The sequence below is a fragment of the Calypte anna genome, chromosome W (genome assembly GCF_003957555.1).
Source record: "Calypte anna isolate BGI_N300 chromosome W, bCalAnn1_v1.p, whole genome shotgun sequence".
Taxonomy (NCBI): Eukaryota; Metazoa; Chordata; class Aves; order Apodiformes; family Trochilidae; genus Calypte; species Calypte anna.
This window is the reverse complement of record NC_044276.1, coordinates 21,853,030-21,866,711: the sequence shown is the minus strand read 5'-3', so window position 1 is coordinate 21,866,711 and position 13,682 is coordinate 21,853,030. Positions and strand designations below refer to the sequence as shown.

Genomic DNA, 13,682 nt, shown 5'->3' with positions numbered 1-13,682 from the left:
GAGCTTTGGAGCCCCCAGCCCAGGAAAGGTCCAGACCTGTGGGAGAGGGTCCAGGGACGGGCCACAAAGATGACCAGGGGGCTGGAGCACCTCTGCTACCAAGATGGGCTGGAGAGAGTTGGGGCTGTTCAGCCTGGAGAAGAGAAGGCTCTGGGGGGGCCTTAGAGAACCTTCCAGTCCATGAAGGGGCTACAGGAAAGCTGGGGAGGGGCTTTTCACCAGAGAGAGTAGTGACAGGACAAGGGGTAAACTGAAAGGGGGTAGATTTAGGTTAGATAGTAGGAAAACATTCTTCCTCGTGAGAGTGGCAGGATACTGGAATAGGTTGCCTAGAGAAGTTGCTGATGCCCTTCATGGGAACTGTTTAAGGTCAGGCTGGATGAGGCTTTGTGCCACCTGGTCTAGTGGGAGAGGTCCCTGCCCATGCAGGGGTGGTTTGGATCTTCATAATCTTGAAGGTCCCTTCCAACCCAAGCCATTCTATGATTCTCTACCTTCTAAGGAGCTGTGTCCTGACTTCTCTGCAATACCTGAAAAAGCTTGGGTTTTGTTATGGGCAGCTCAGCAGACAGCAGTGAGACTCAGTGCCTGAGGCAAGTTGCTGCTTTTAAATTCTCTCCTGGCTGATGCCCAGCAGTGGGGTGTGGTTGGTGGCTAATTACAGCCATTGGTGGCTCATTTCAAAAGCTGGGCTGCCTGTGGAAGGTCAGGCTGGTGCTGGGGCCTGCAGAGGATGTATTTGCAGCAGTGAACTTTGAGGTGATTGTCTGTGTAGCTGGGTGTGACACATATGGCATGGTGACAGTTTACATTTGTGTTAACATTTTCCCCAGAGTTAGGGAAAAGATAGTTGCCCTGCCAGTAATTCCTGGTAGGCCAGGAGAATTCTAGATTTCCATTTCCTTCTAGTTATGGGTTAGACTTGTCTAGGGAAACACCCTGTACTTGTACAATGGCAGTGGAACTTTTGCAGTGAGCTCTGCACAGTCAGCGCAAGCTAGTTTGCCATTTAAAGATGTGGTGAGAGAGAAGTGGTTTTGCAGACTGCAAAGATTGGATAAGCTGGTGGCAAAGAGCTCACAGCATTCAGCACAGTATTTGATACCAAAAGCCACCAGACACCAATAAAGAGGGTCACTGCCTAGCTCTGAGAATCCTAAGTACAGCCAGCTGGGCACCATCCACATAGGAAGAGTTATTTTTTACCCTCTTTAGCTGCTCATTTTCGTTGATTATGAAAAAGCCAGGAGAATTTTCAACTTAGTATGACTCACAGAGGTGGGGGAGTGTTTCTCAGCTTCTCTCAAGTACTTAAACGACTATTGTCACCCTGTAGTGGCAATGAATGAATACTGAGGCTTACAGCAATGCAAGGTTTAAGGATTAAAGGAGCCTTTTCCTTTCCTTCGGCCCCTGCCTCCCTTCCCCCTGAAGTGGTTCAGCCCGTGAACCTCCCCCCCTCCCTCGAGGTGGTTCAGCCCGGCTCATGCCGTATCCCCGTGATGCTCCAGAGCGGCACTGCTGTTGGTGCCGGCGCTGCCGTTGGTGGCGACGCTCTCGTAGTGGCACCTCCTGTGCTGAGCTGCGCTGGTCTCTGCCTCTCTGGCTGCTCCTGCTCCTCGCCGTTGGTTTGCGCTTTGTTCCCGCCACATCCCTGCCTTTCTTCTACATCCCCTGTCCCTGCCTTTGCCCTTCCCTTGTCCTAACCCCCTTCCCTAACCCCCTACACCTCGTCTGGCTGCCTCCAGCTGCTCCAGCGGGGCTGTGCCCGTGCCGCAGCTCACAGAGCTCCTGGGATGGGGCTCTTCACCAAGAAGCAGAAGCTTCCCCGCTCTGGCAGCGCTCCTAGGCAGCCCTGTACTACTGCTGCTACTGGCACCAGTGCCCCTGAGCCTCAGTACCAAGGTCTGGGCAGGCTGCAGCGCGCGGCTGCCCGTGGCCACCTGACCTGGCTGAGGCGCTGGCGGATCGAGATTTGGGGCATCGACCGCCACGACAGGGAGAATCGGTGAGGGGCTTTGGGCCGCTTCTGGGACACCTCAGGTGGCGTGCGGGAGCATCCCCCCTGCAGGGTTTGTGTGGGATCCCCTTGGAGCTGATTGCTTGCAAAGCAAGATGTGCCCTGTCAGCTGGGAGGGGGAACTCGAGAGCTTTCCAGTGCTGGGAGCTGCTAGGTGGGCGCCAGTGCTCCTGGAGGTGCTGGGCTGCTGCTTGGCCCTGCTCTCCCTGCAGGGTTCTCTTGCAGCTGCTGAGGCCTCCCCAGGTCTCTCCTGCCCTGTGGGTGATGTGTGCGGGGTTGCAGCAGCAGCAGCTGCCAGCAAGAGCAGCAGGGTCTGGACAGGGTCCCCCGGGCTGGGTGGTGCCACAGCTTTGGTTCTTTCCTTGTCTGTCAGTGTTAAGCTCCCATGTTTGATTCTCAGGACACCTCTCCATCTGGCATGTGCAAATGGCCACACAGAGGTCATCACATTTCTCGTAAGGCACCACTGCCAGTTGGATGCTGCTGACAGTCTCAGGAGAACACCCCTGATGACGGTGAGTGAGAGACGTTCTGCTCTTGGAAGAGGGGCTTCTTGACTGTGCATGAAAGGAGAGGTGTCTGGCAGGACTCTGTAGGCAGAGCTGTGCGGAAAGACGCCTGTTGGGTTTGGAGTGGAACAGGCACCTGTCAGATCATCTTTGCAGGTGCTCTTCTTTCCCAGTAGTCAGAAGCTGGGCGAGCTGTGATGGAGTGAAATGGGATTTTGGAAGTCTTTCCTTTTTTTGTGTGTTGTTCCCAGGCAGTACAGTTTCATCAAGAAGACTGTGTGGCTTTCCTGCTAGAGCACGGTGCCGACCCAAATCTCACTGACACCGATGGCCACACTGCTCTCCATCTGGCCATCCGGGCTCATAATAAAAACCTCGTGGTGCTGTTACTCAGGCATTACGTCGATCATCGTGCCAAGAATAAGGTAAATGTTTCTATTTCTTCAGCAAGTCCTTTCAGAAAGTGGTGTCAGTATTTCTTTTACAGATTTTATTTTTACTTTGATGATTAACATGATGTATTTCTCTGACTTTTCAGGAGGGCTTTACCCCACTAGCTCTTGCTGTCTCTGAAGGTCAGGAAGAGATAGTAGAAATCCTCCTGAAAGCAGGAGTTACCGTGCATGCTCGAGACCAGCATCAAAGGTAAGGGGTTTCTCCAAAGGTGTCCCTTTGGTATTCTTTCTGTTGGATTGCTGAGAAGCATGGGAATGTGCTCTGACCAAAAGCAGGGGGGCACTGGGAAGGAGCTGTTTCTGTATGTCTTGTGAAAGCAGTCTGAGTTTGGTTGCTGTGGTACGTCAGAGGCTGCTTTCAGCATTGGGGCTGTCCAGGAGGCATTGTCTGGCAGGAGATGTGTCCTGAGCCAGGCAGCAGTGCCTCAGTTTGAGAAACCAGCTCCTGCACAGCAGCCTCGTGTGCACTGAGGTGTTGTACATGTGGCAGCTCTGTCTGACCACGCAGCTGTTTTGACTCCCTCTCCCATGTTATTGTTGCTTTTAATGGAACCTGCTTTTTCTTTTGTTCATTGTGAAGTAGTAGGGAAAAGACTTTTTCTGAGAGCAAGCAGGAATGAAACTAATGACAGTGTCTCTGTAAAACACTGGCTCCTGATCCTGATGAAATTCATAGGATGTTTTGAATCTTTCAGAACCCCACTCATGATTGCTGCTTCTGTTGGGCAGATTAATTTGGTCCAAGTTCTCCTTTCTTATGGTGCAAATATTTTCCATGAAGACACTGATGGGAGGATAGCTGAGGATTATGCTGATCTTCATGGGTACTGGAGGTAAACTTTGAACTTTATGATTAGAATAAGTGGTCAGTTATTAGTGTGGCTTTGGAATGTTGTTGGTGGCAGCACCAAGGTTTAATGGTGTGCTTAGAGGTGTGTTGAAGGTGTGCTCAGGGATGTCTTCTGATGGGTGTGGTTGCTGTGCGTTCTTTTTTTTTGGGCCCGGGCTGATTTTCTGGTGCCGGTGGGAGGCCCCAGAGAGAGGGTGTGTAGCAGCACCCTGAGGGACTCGTGAGGGGTGGAAGAGGCAGGGCTCAGGATTCCCTCCCATCTCCTGCCACCCTCTCTCAGAGCCCAGAGGATGGGCAGCCTGGTCCCTGCCTGCTCCCTTCTTCCCTGCTGCTGGGCTGCACTGGGAGCTCTTGGGCAGAGGCTCCTGTTCTGTCATCAGCTCGCCCGTGCTCGGCAAGATCCGAATACATCAGGTGCTGGGGGCAGCTGAGGACCCCTCTCCTGAGTTCGCCCTGCTGCAGGGGACCCTGGGACACTTATAACTGTGACCATGGAGATGGGCTTTGGTCTAGACTTGCAGATATTTGTTCCTCATCCCACGTGTTCCTGTCTCTTCCTCTTTGAGCAAAGCTGTTCCAGTCATTCACACCTTCAAGTCTCTCTTCCCTGTTCCCCTTTTCTCTTCCCTTGGGAGGGTGGAGGGGGGTACCAGAGCAATTCTGTCACCTGGTGTTTGGTTAGTCTGAACTACTGAACTGAGTCACTGTCTAGTGATAATTTGGAAGTTGAGGAAAATTTCTGCCCAGGATTCTCTGTTAGAGAATCTTTCAAGTGTTGTTGCTGAGCTGAGGTCTGCCCAGTAGAAACTCTCCAAAGTGTCTGTAGCCAGAGGAGGAACTTGGCAAGCTGACATGCATGTAAAGCCTCTGCCCAGCCCAGCACCATTGTCCTTGCTGACTTGCACTGCAGTGCCCAGGAAGCGCCAGCCTTTTGTTTCAGAGGAGATGTGACTGAGAGCCCTTCATTGCTCTGATGCACAGCTTTGTAGCTGTGGGGGTTCCTTCTCTCAGGTGGTTATGTGTACCTAAAGGAAGACTGAAAAAATGTTCCAAGCAGAAGCTAATAACTTGGAAAGTGTGAATGTGCATCTCTAGGGTAAGAGCAGTGAGTTCTGTGTGTGTTACCCTTAACAAATACTGAGGAGCATATGAATTTGTATGAATATGTGTAGGGTGGATAATAAGTTGGTGTTTAGTGTTGTGCTGAATGGTGTATGCCAGGATGTGGTTCTTTTTACCAACTCTATTTCCTCTTTCTTTGTGCATTCTGAGTCAATATCTGGCAAAAATGGAGGACACAGCAGAAGCTCCTGCAGAGGATGCTCAAGGTGACAACTTCCTCAAGATACTTTGAATTCCTGAGCGGGCAGGAGCTGCTGGAGAGCTGGAAATCAAAACAGACCAGGAGAACACAGGAGAAGCTCCTGCGTGTGATACAGAAGATATCACCATGGTTACCAGTCCTGAGCAGGCAGGAGCTGCTCCATTTATGTGGGGTGCACCTGCTGTGGACAGAGGAGGTAGGATCCTTAACTAGGGAGGAGCTCAAGAGGAATGTGATGTGGCCTTTTCTTGAGGTGGTTTGTATTGTCAGCACTGACTGTGCTCCCTGGTGACTTCAGTGCAGGCATCAGGAGGAGCAGCACAAGAAGCTTTGTGAATGTGCTGATTTGTTACTTTTTGGCCTTGTCAGGCTGTAAGGGCAGTTGTGATTTGTGTGCTCCATGTCCACTGACAGGATTGTTGTCTCTGCCTGTCAGGGTGTTCCTTCAGAGAGAAAGAAAGGGACAGGGAAGGAACTAGGAGAGAATGGTTTTGTTTTCATGTCTGTACTTTTACCTGGAGATAGCCATTCAGGTGGTGAAATCCAACAGCAAAAGCAGGAGGTTCTTTCTGAGTAGTTGTTTATCTTTCTGTAGATGGGGACACGAGAGATGAGTTAGCAGGAAGGTACATGTCTTGTTGATTTCCACTGAGATGCTGTGTCTCTGTTTTAATATGAAGAGTTTCACCTGCACTGGAGTCATCTTACTTCTCAGCATCAGTTACAGGTGTTTGCTGAACGAGGTGCAGTAGCGATACAATGAGGAAAAATTGTCTCAGCAAAGCAACAGTGCCTGTGTGTACTGTATCTTCTGCAACATAGTTTGATTTACAACAGAAATGATGCTTTTTTTCCCACCCTCAGTAATTTTTTAGAAATAAACTTTAGAAAATGTGTACTACCTGGTGATCCAGGAAAGCAATGACATTGCTTTGTGATCAAACACCCAGGTCCTTCAGTGAGTGTTTAAAATACAAACTATGCTTAGGAGCTCACACAGCCCTAGAAGAATCCTAGAGAATTAATTTTTTAATATAAATGAACTCTAGATTGGGACCTGTTCTTCTTTCAGCTTTTTTAAGTGTGTTATATCAGAGCTTTGTGGCAAATGGACAGCAGAGAGTGTTCAGGGAGCATTTCCTGGCATTAACAGTGCAGTCTGGCTGGCAGTGCAAAGCACATCATGAGAGTCCCTTTGCTGTGCTGCAGCAACAGAGGGTTAAAGGGTAAGCTGGGGTGATCCTGAGAGAGCTTCTGAGGTCCTCTGAAGTGTATGTTTTGGGGAGGAGTCCTTGTGCCACATCCATTCCATGTGCTTGTGGTCAAATCAAGAGAAGAAGCACTGCCTCCTGCTCTGAGGCAAATGTTACAGCCCTGTCACCAGGGAATATGGTGTTGGGTACCTGTAATAAGAGAACATTTGTTGGCTTGAAATATCAGGTGTTACTGAGCAGGATGGGTAGAAAAGGTAGATAGTGATTTGTATTCTAAATAACATAACAGCACAGGGACCTGCACCCACAGGTGCCACACAGAGTGTTCCAGGAGGCACAGAGGTGCATCTGTACACCGACACTCAGGTGTGACTCTTGCAGCAGTCACCACACCCATTTGGGTCCAGTTGTGGCCAGTTTCATTCTGTAGGAGCTGTAGAGTTGCCCATGTTAAATGTTTGTGTGTACTGTTGAATTGTTAGCTTGCCAAATCTAATGTCAGCATGTCATTGAATCTTTGAACAGCCACAGATGACCTTTGTGAAGGAGGCTCAGTAAGGTGAGACTTTACAAACTCCTCCCACTTGCTTGAGGGGTGATTTTAGAGACATAGCACTCATCTTGCTTTGTTTTTGAAGGAGTTCTGACAAGGAGGGGAATGATGACACTTGGAGTGATTCTGAAGAATAAGTCTGTTTTAGCCCTAAGGTATGGTGCATTTCCAGGAAAAGTGTCCTTTAAAAATAAATGAGGCAAGTTTTCTCTGGGATTGAAAGACACTGCAGTTCCAGGCAACATTGTTTTCTCTGTCATTGTTTCTGTCAGTTTTTGCAAAAAGACCTGTAGCTGTGGCAGAGCAAGCAGTAGATTTGTGGTTTGGGGCCAAAAGTCATAGGTACACAGTCACATTATTTTATTTCTTTGTGTTCATTTGGATCAGCATCTGCTGCTGCTGGGATTGTGTAGTGATGGGGAACTTGAGTGTGGTAGTTCAACCTGTGGGAAAACAGTCTGCGGAGGCTTAAGGATTCCATGTGCACATCAATATGATTGTATGGAATCATTTATTAACAACTTGCACTCACTTTATATAGAGAAGCCTTGTTTACACCATCTTATCATGCAGGTGGCTTTGTATTCCAATTACACATACCATTCTCACGGAAAGATTCTTCTCACATAATTATTTTCCTCTTCTGTTGCCAATTAAGTTATCTCTTTCCCATTAGCTCATTCTCAGAAAGCCTCTAACTAGGCCTCAATAACCATTAACCCAATGTGGCCTAAATTGAAGTAAGTCAGGATTGCTCACAACCTGTATATTTCTGAACTGTTTCCCCAACATCAACCCACTCACTAATGCTGGAGAACCCACTCACTAATGCTGGAGATGCCAGCCAGCATCTTTAGTTTTAACATGATCTCATTTTCTTGCATTGATTTAAATGGAAATGATGCATTTTTTGGCAGTGATACTGAAATTTAGGGATACTGTGGTAAGTGTACTTGCAGAGGCTGATTTGTGCATCAAGTCTGGTGATGCTAACAGTGCCTTGCATTCTGCACCTTTGCAAGTAAGCATTCTGAAACTGTGAGAGCTGAATTTTACTAAGTAATAGAAAGATAAAAAACAGATGAGTGAAACTGTTCTGCATGTAAAGATAGTTTTGGAAGCACTTTGCAGAAGGGTACCTGCAGGGCCTTTTGGGGTGGAATACTTGCTGAGTTGGGTGTGTGAGGAGTCTTTGTGTAGTTACAAGTATAAGATAAACGCAGCACCTAAGCACTATGAAAAAGACAACCTGATTATATTTCCTGTTCAACATTTGATGTGAAAACAATGTTTATTGTTGTGACTATTAGGGCATTTAGAAATTAAATATTTTTTTTTTGAGTAAATCTTTAGGTCAAGAAGCAGCAGAAGCCACACGTGTTTGAGTTATGGAACATTGCCCTGAAGTACAGGAAAGCTGGTAAGCTGCTTGGAAAAGGTTACGTGATGTCCTGCTATGCAAAAGTAGAATTGCTAAGTAGTTGTTTTGTATTTTCTTTATATAGAAAGTGAGAGAAGTAAGTTTTGAAAACAAAGCATTTTTCATTTAAGAAATAAAAAAGCCATAAAGTCAAAATAAAGATATTAATCACCTCCTAAGCCTCTCTCCCTGGCCAATCCTTCCTCCCTCCTGCTCATCCCTTAGCTGGCTCATTTTCCAGATATTCCCAGTGACTCCTGTGAGTAAGTCTGGCAAGATGCCAGTTGTAATATAAATAAATAACTCCTTTTATTCACATACATTCTAATTTACTTTTCATATGTGATTTAAACCAATGTGATTATACTAGAAATGGAAGTCCATATTGAATAAAGAAAACCTCAAAAAAAGAAAAGGGGCATAGCAGAGAGAACTAAAACCACTGCATCTCGCCCTTCTTCCCTGGTGTGTAGGTCTCCAGGCAGACATAGAAGTTCTCCAGAAGGAGAAAGCTGATGAAGGTCAATGGACATCTCTGTGTGGTTCTCAGGTACTTTGAGTAAAGGACAGGGAGGCTGCCGTGGTGGGGCTGGGGAGGGAAGGAGGGAGATCCAGGAGCACCTGAGAGCTTGCTGTAACTGCAATGAAGCTGGGTTGGCATGAGGGAGTGCTTCCCGGGGCTGTGCAGAAGCAGGGCTGAGACTGAGGACAGGAGGCATTTCTTTCTGCTGCTGCTCAGATTTCCATGGAAAAGCTGAAGGCCTTGTAAAAGCAAGCTCAGCCAAGTTTCCCCTTGGCTTTGCACAAGAAAAGCCTTTTTCAAGTAGTCAGTGCAAGGCAGAGAAGATGCTTGCTTCTGCCCTCTTTATAACTTCTTTCACTTGATCTCTTTTAGGAAGAGTTACCAGGAAAAGGGAGAAAAGGAGAAGAAGCAGGAGGAGGGTGGAAATGGTGACCTGCAAATTCCTGCAGCTGCTGAGAGTGTGAAGAACACTCATTGTAATGATGGCCTTCAAGTCCCCAAGGCACCTTCAGAAGTTAACACTGGTGAGAGAACTGAGTTAGGAAATAGGATCCTAGACTCTGCCAAGCTGGAAGGGAGCCATCAATTCCAACTCCTCTCCCTATGTGTGTCGGCACCCCCAGAATAAACTGCGTGTGCCAGAGAGCTTCATCCAAATGCTTCTCGAGCTCAGGCAGGTTTGGTGATGTGACCACTTCCCCGGGGAGCTTCTTCAATTGCTCAGCTGCCCTGTGGGTGCCAAAGCTTTTTCTTATATGTAACCAAAACCTCCCCTGATTCTTCTTCCTGCTATTTCCCTGAGTCCTGAGTCACAGGAGTGGAGAAATGAATCCCAGTGCCCTCTATTCCCTACCTGAGGAAGGCTGAAACTGCAGTGGAGTAGTTTGAAGGAAGTATTCTTTCCAAGCTCGTGTGTGTAGAGAAACAAGATAAACCAGGTGCCTCGAGTTGCCAAAGAGTGGGTGTGAGTCCACCTGTGCCTGGTTAGGGCAGGCCCCCTATTACCAGGGGACCAATAAAGGTGGGACACACACCCATAGAGAGAAAGCTTTCTCTGCTGCAAGGCAAGGTAGAGGCCAGCAGCTCATCGAGCCTCTGGAGCAAGAAAGGCTCTTCCCGCTACACGTGTGTAGTGACAGATTTGCTTCATGTATGCAGTACAGATGGAGCCTTAAATATGTTTAAAGTATGAGGTTTGGGTTTTGGGTTTTTCTGTCCCCAAGGCATAGAGTAATTGCTTTAAAAATGCAGCTAGTGTAGGCTGGTGCACGATGTTTCTGAGGGGATCGTGCACCTTGGAGAAACACTAGTGGTGTATTTTTTGGCCATTTAATCAGCAACTTTCCTTTTTACCTTAAAAAGTAAAATGCCATGGAAGAAAGAAATTTCCACTGGTGTATATTAAATTGCTTTTGTGATAAAATTCTTCTCTCCAGGAGCTCATATATTTGAGAGGATGTGTTATTTTGTGTTCAGACTTTTTTTTCAACTACTAAAGATGCACTCTAGGTCTAAAGAAGTAGTATCATGTCATGTTTTTTATAAAAGTCTTTCTTCCGCTGTACGTGAGAATTCAGGACGTACCTCCCACATACCATCATTGGCTGAAAAAGAAGTTTTCAAGCATGGCATTGAAAACTCTGTGATGCAGGTATGTAAAGCCAAATATTTTTGTTTAGAGTCTCAACTGTTAAATTGTATTAAAAACTATGGCAAAGAAACCAGGAAGTGGATAATGCTGAAGGGAGAGTCCTGTGGAGGAAGACTGTGTTAGAATCTGAAGTGAAGCTGGATACAGTCTTATTATGATGAGGTAAAATCCTTGTCATGACGTTGTTCTGCTGCTTTGTTTCCATCTGGTTTGCTTCAGTTTTTGCCAGTGTTGTTCTTGTTGTTGGTGTATGCAGACAATGCAGTCAAATGCATCTTTTCCCATGCAAAATGCATATTCGAGTGAAGGGGGAGATTTGTCTGTAATGTGCTGATCTGTTTGATGAAACATGCCTGGTCTTCCTCTTTGGAAGAGAAAGATCAGGCAAAAAAAATCTTGAATTTTGGTGAGCTTTCTGATGCTTTCCCTGCCTTAGCAAAACATGCATGTGTTTGGCCATGTTAAGAAATGTTTGAAAAGGTTTTTTTCGGTGGGTATTGATGATGGGATTAAGGCAGGCATACAGAACAGGGCCAGACACAGAGGTCTGGAGTCTTCTGTAACAGCTCAAGGGAGAGTGGAGCAAATTACTCGCACTTAGTGGCATGGTGGTGTTGGTTTCCCAGTTGGCCTTGAAGATCCTAGAGGTCTTTTCCAACCTTAATGCTTCTGTGGTTCTATGATTCTGTCCACGCAGGAACGATCGGCTCAGCTCCAGAGGCAAAACCTGTTACTCCAGCTGAAACTGGAAGATAGGAAGAAGCAGCAGCTCATCAAAGAAAGTGTAGTGACTGTTGCTCAGGACAGTTGCTTTACTGGCAATTTCAAGAAGCTCAGTGCTTATGCTGAGCAGAAAGTTATTCTGGTGCAAGAGAGAAACAAAGAGTTAAAGGACAGCTGCTGGCTGTTAAGAAAACAAGTCTTTAAATACGAGATTGACAAAGTAGAATTAGAGGTCAAGTATACACTATTGGCAGTACTTAAGAATATTAGCAGTATTTTGGTGTTAATTTCTTTTCCAACCCTAATGATTCTATGGTTCTATGACTCTGTCCATGCAGGAGCGATTGGCCCAGCTCCCGAGGGAAAACCTCTTACTCTGCCAGCAACTGGAAGATAGGAACCAGCAGCAGCTCATCAAAGAAAGTGTAGTGACTGTTGTTCAGGACTGCTTTATTGATATTTTCAAGAAGCTCAGTGCTGATGCTGAGCAGAAAGTTATTCTGGTGCAAGAGAGAAACAAGGAGTTATATGAAAACTGCAATCTGTTGAGAAAACAAGTCTTTAAATGTGAGATTGACAAAGTAGAATTAGAGGTAAAGTATAGACTATTAGCCAATGCTTAAGACTGTTAGCAGTATTTTGGTGTTAATTTCTGAGGTTTGGGGCTTCTAAGGGGCCTGCCTGTTCCTCAGAAAGTCAACTTCAGACACTGACCTAAGCTTTCTCTTCTCTATTTTATGGTGTGTAGCAATATTTAAATTTGTTCTTTGTGGCTCTGTGAAAGACAAATAACTGCACAGAAGACTCCTTAGGACCTCAGTTAAAGTGTCTTTCTGCAAATGCACAGTGCACACGGGTAGGAAACGTGCTCCTCTGCAGAGCACTGGCCTAAGTTTCCGTTGCTCAAACATGCACAAACCAAGTCCCCTTTCTGCATGTAGATGGTTTTGATCATGAAAAGAGGTGGGAGAGAATAAGGACAGGGACCTGGAGTGAGGAATAGGAGGACAGTTTCAAAAGCTATAGGTAATGGCAGAATGCATTGCTACATGTGTGCCTAGGAGGAGGTGTGCTCTGCTCTACTGAGTCTTCTACCAGCCCCAGGCAGACCAATGATTTCATTTCTTTTAGAAGGAAGAGGGGAAAGAAGTCCAGCAGTGCTGTCAGTCATTTTACCCTGTGATTTGCTTTGTATTCTTAGTACCAAAATAACAGGTTTCTTCTGAAGATGGTAGTTGGGTGGGTGGGTGGGGGGGGGCTGAATGAATGGACTATCCCTATTTTTGAAAGCCAACCTGTCGGTATGGAGGCAGTTGTTACTCTGAAATGAACTTGGTAAGAAAACTGCAGGGGGATATGTTTCAACATATACTTAAAATGTTTCTCAAAAGAGCTTTCAGATCTACATTTTCATTTCATGATAGTTATAGTTGTAGATAAGTTGATCAAGTATGGGTTTGGTGATCAGGTAGTGAGGTGGATCAGGAACTGGTTGAAAGGAAGGAGTCAGAGAGTTGTAGTCAATGGGGCAGAATCTGGTTGGAGGTGTGTGACTAGTGGAGTCCCTCAGGGGTCAGTACTGGGACCGGTGTTGTTCAATATCTTCATCAACGACTTGGATGAGGGTATAGAATGTACCCTCAGCAAGTTTGCTGATGACACTAAGCTGGGAGGAGTGGCTGACACACCAGAAGGCTGTGCTGCCATTCAGAGAGACTTAGGCTGGAGAGTTGGGCAGAGAGAAACATGATGAAATTCAACAAGGGGAAGTGTAGAGTTTTGCATTTGGGGAAGAACAACACGATGTCCCAGTATAGGTTGGGGGCTGACCTGCTGGAGAGCAGTGTAGGTGAAAGAGACCTTGGGGTCCTGGTAGACAAGAGGATGACCATGAGCCAGCAATGTGCCCTTGTGGCCAAGAAGGCCAATGGCATCCTGGGGTGCATTAGAAAGGGTGTGGTTAGTAGGTCAAGAGAGGTTCTCCTCCCCCTCTATTCTGCATTGGTGAGGCCGCACCTGGAGTATTGTGTCCAGTTCTGGGCCCCTCAGTTCAAGAAGGACAGGGAAGTGCTTGAAAGAGTCCAGCCCAGAGCTACTAAGATGATTAAGGGAGTGGAACATCTCTCTTATGAGGAAAGGCTGAGGGAGCTGGGTCCCTTTAGTTTGGAGAAAAGGAGACTGAGGGGTGACCTAATCAATGTTTTCAAATATGTAAGGGGTGAGTGTCAGGGAGATGGAGTTAGGCTTTTCTCAGTGGTGACCAGTGATAGGACAAGGGGTAATGGGTGTAAATTGGAGCATAGGAGGTTCAAGTTGAATATTCGAAAAAATTTTTTTACTGTAAGGGTGACAGAGCCCTGGAACAGGCTGCCCGGGGGGTCGTGGAGTCTCCTTCACTGGAGACATTGAAAACCCGCCTGGACACGTTCCTATGCGAAGT

General features: G+C 46.7%; 1 long non-coding RNA gene across 1 annotated transcript in view; it reads right to left on the bottom strand.

Moving 5' to 3' along the window:
• Positions 1 to 13,682, bottom strand: part of LOC115600070 — a 308,606-nt gene that overhangs the window by 249,858 nt on the left and 45,066 nt on the right. The gene's annotated exons all lie outside the window — the stretch shown is intronic.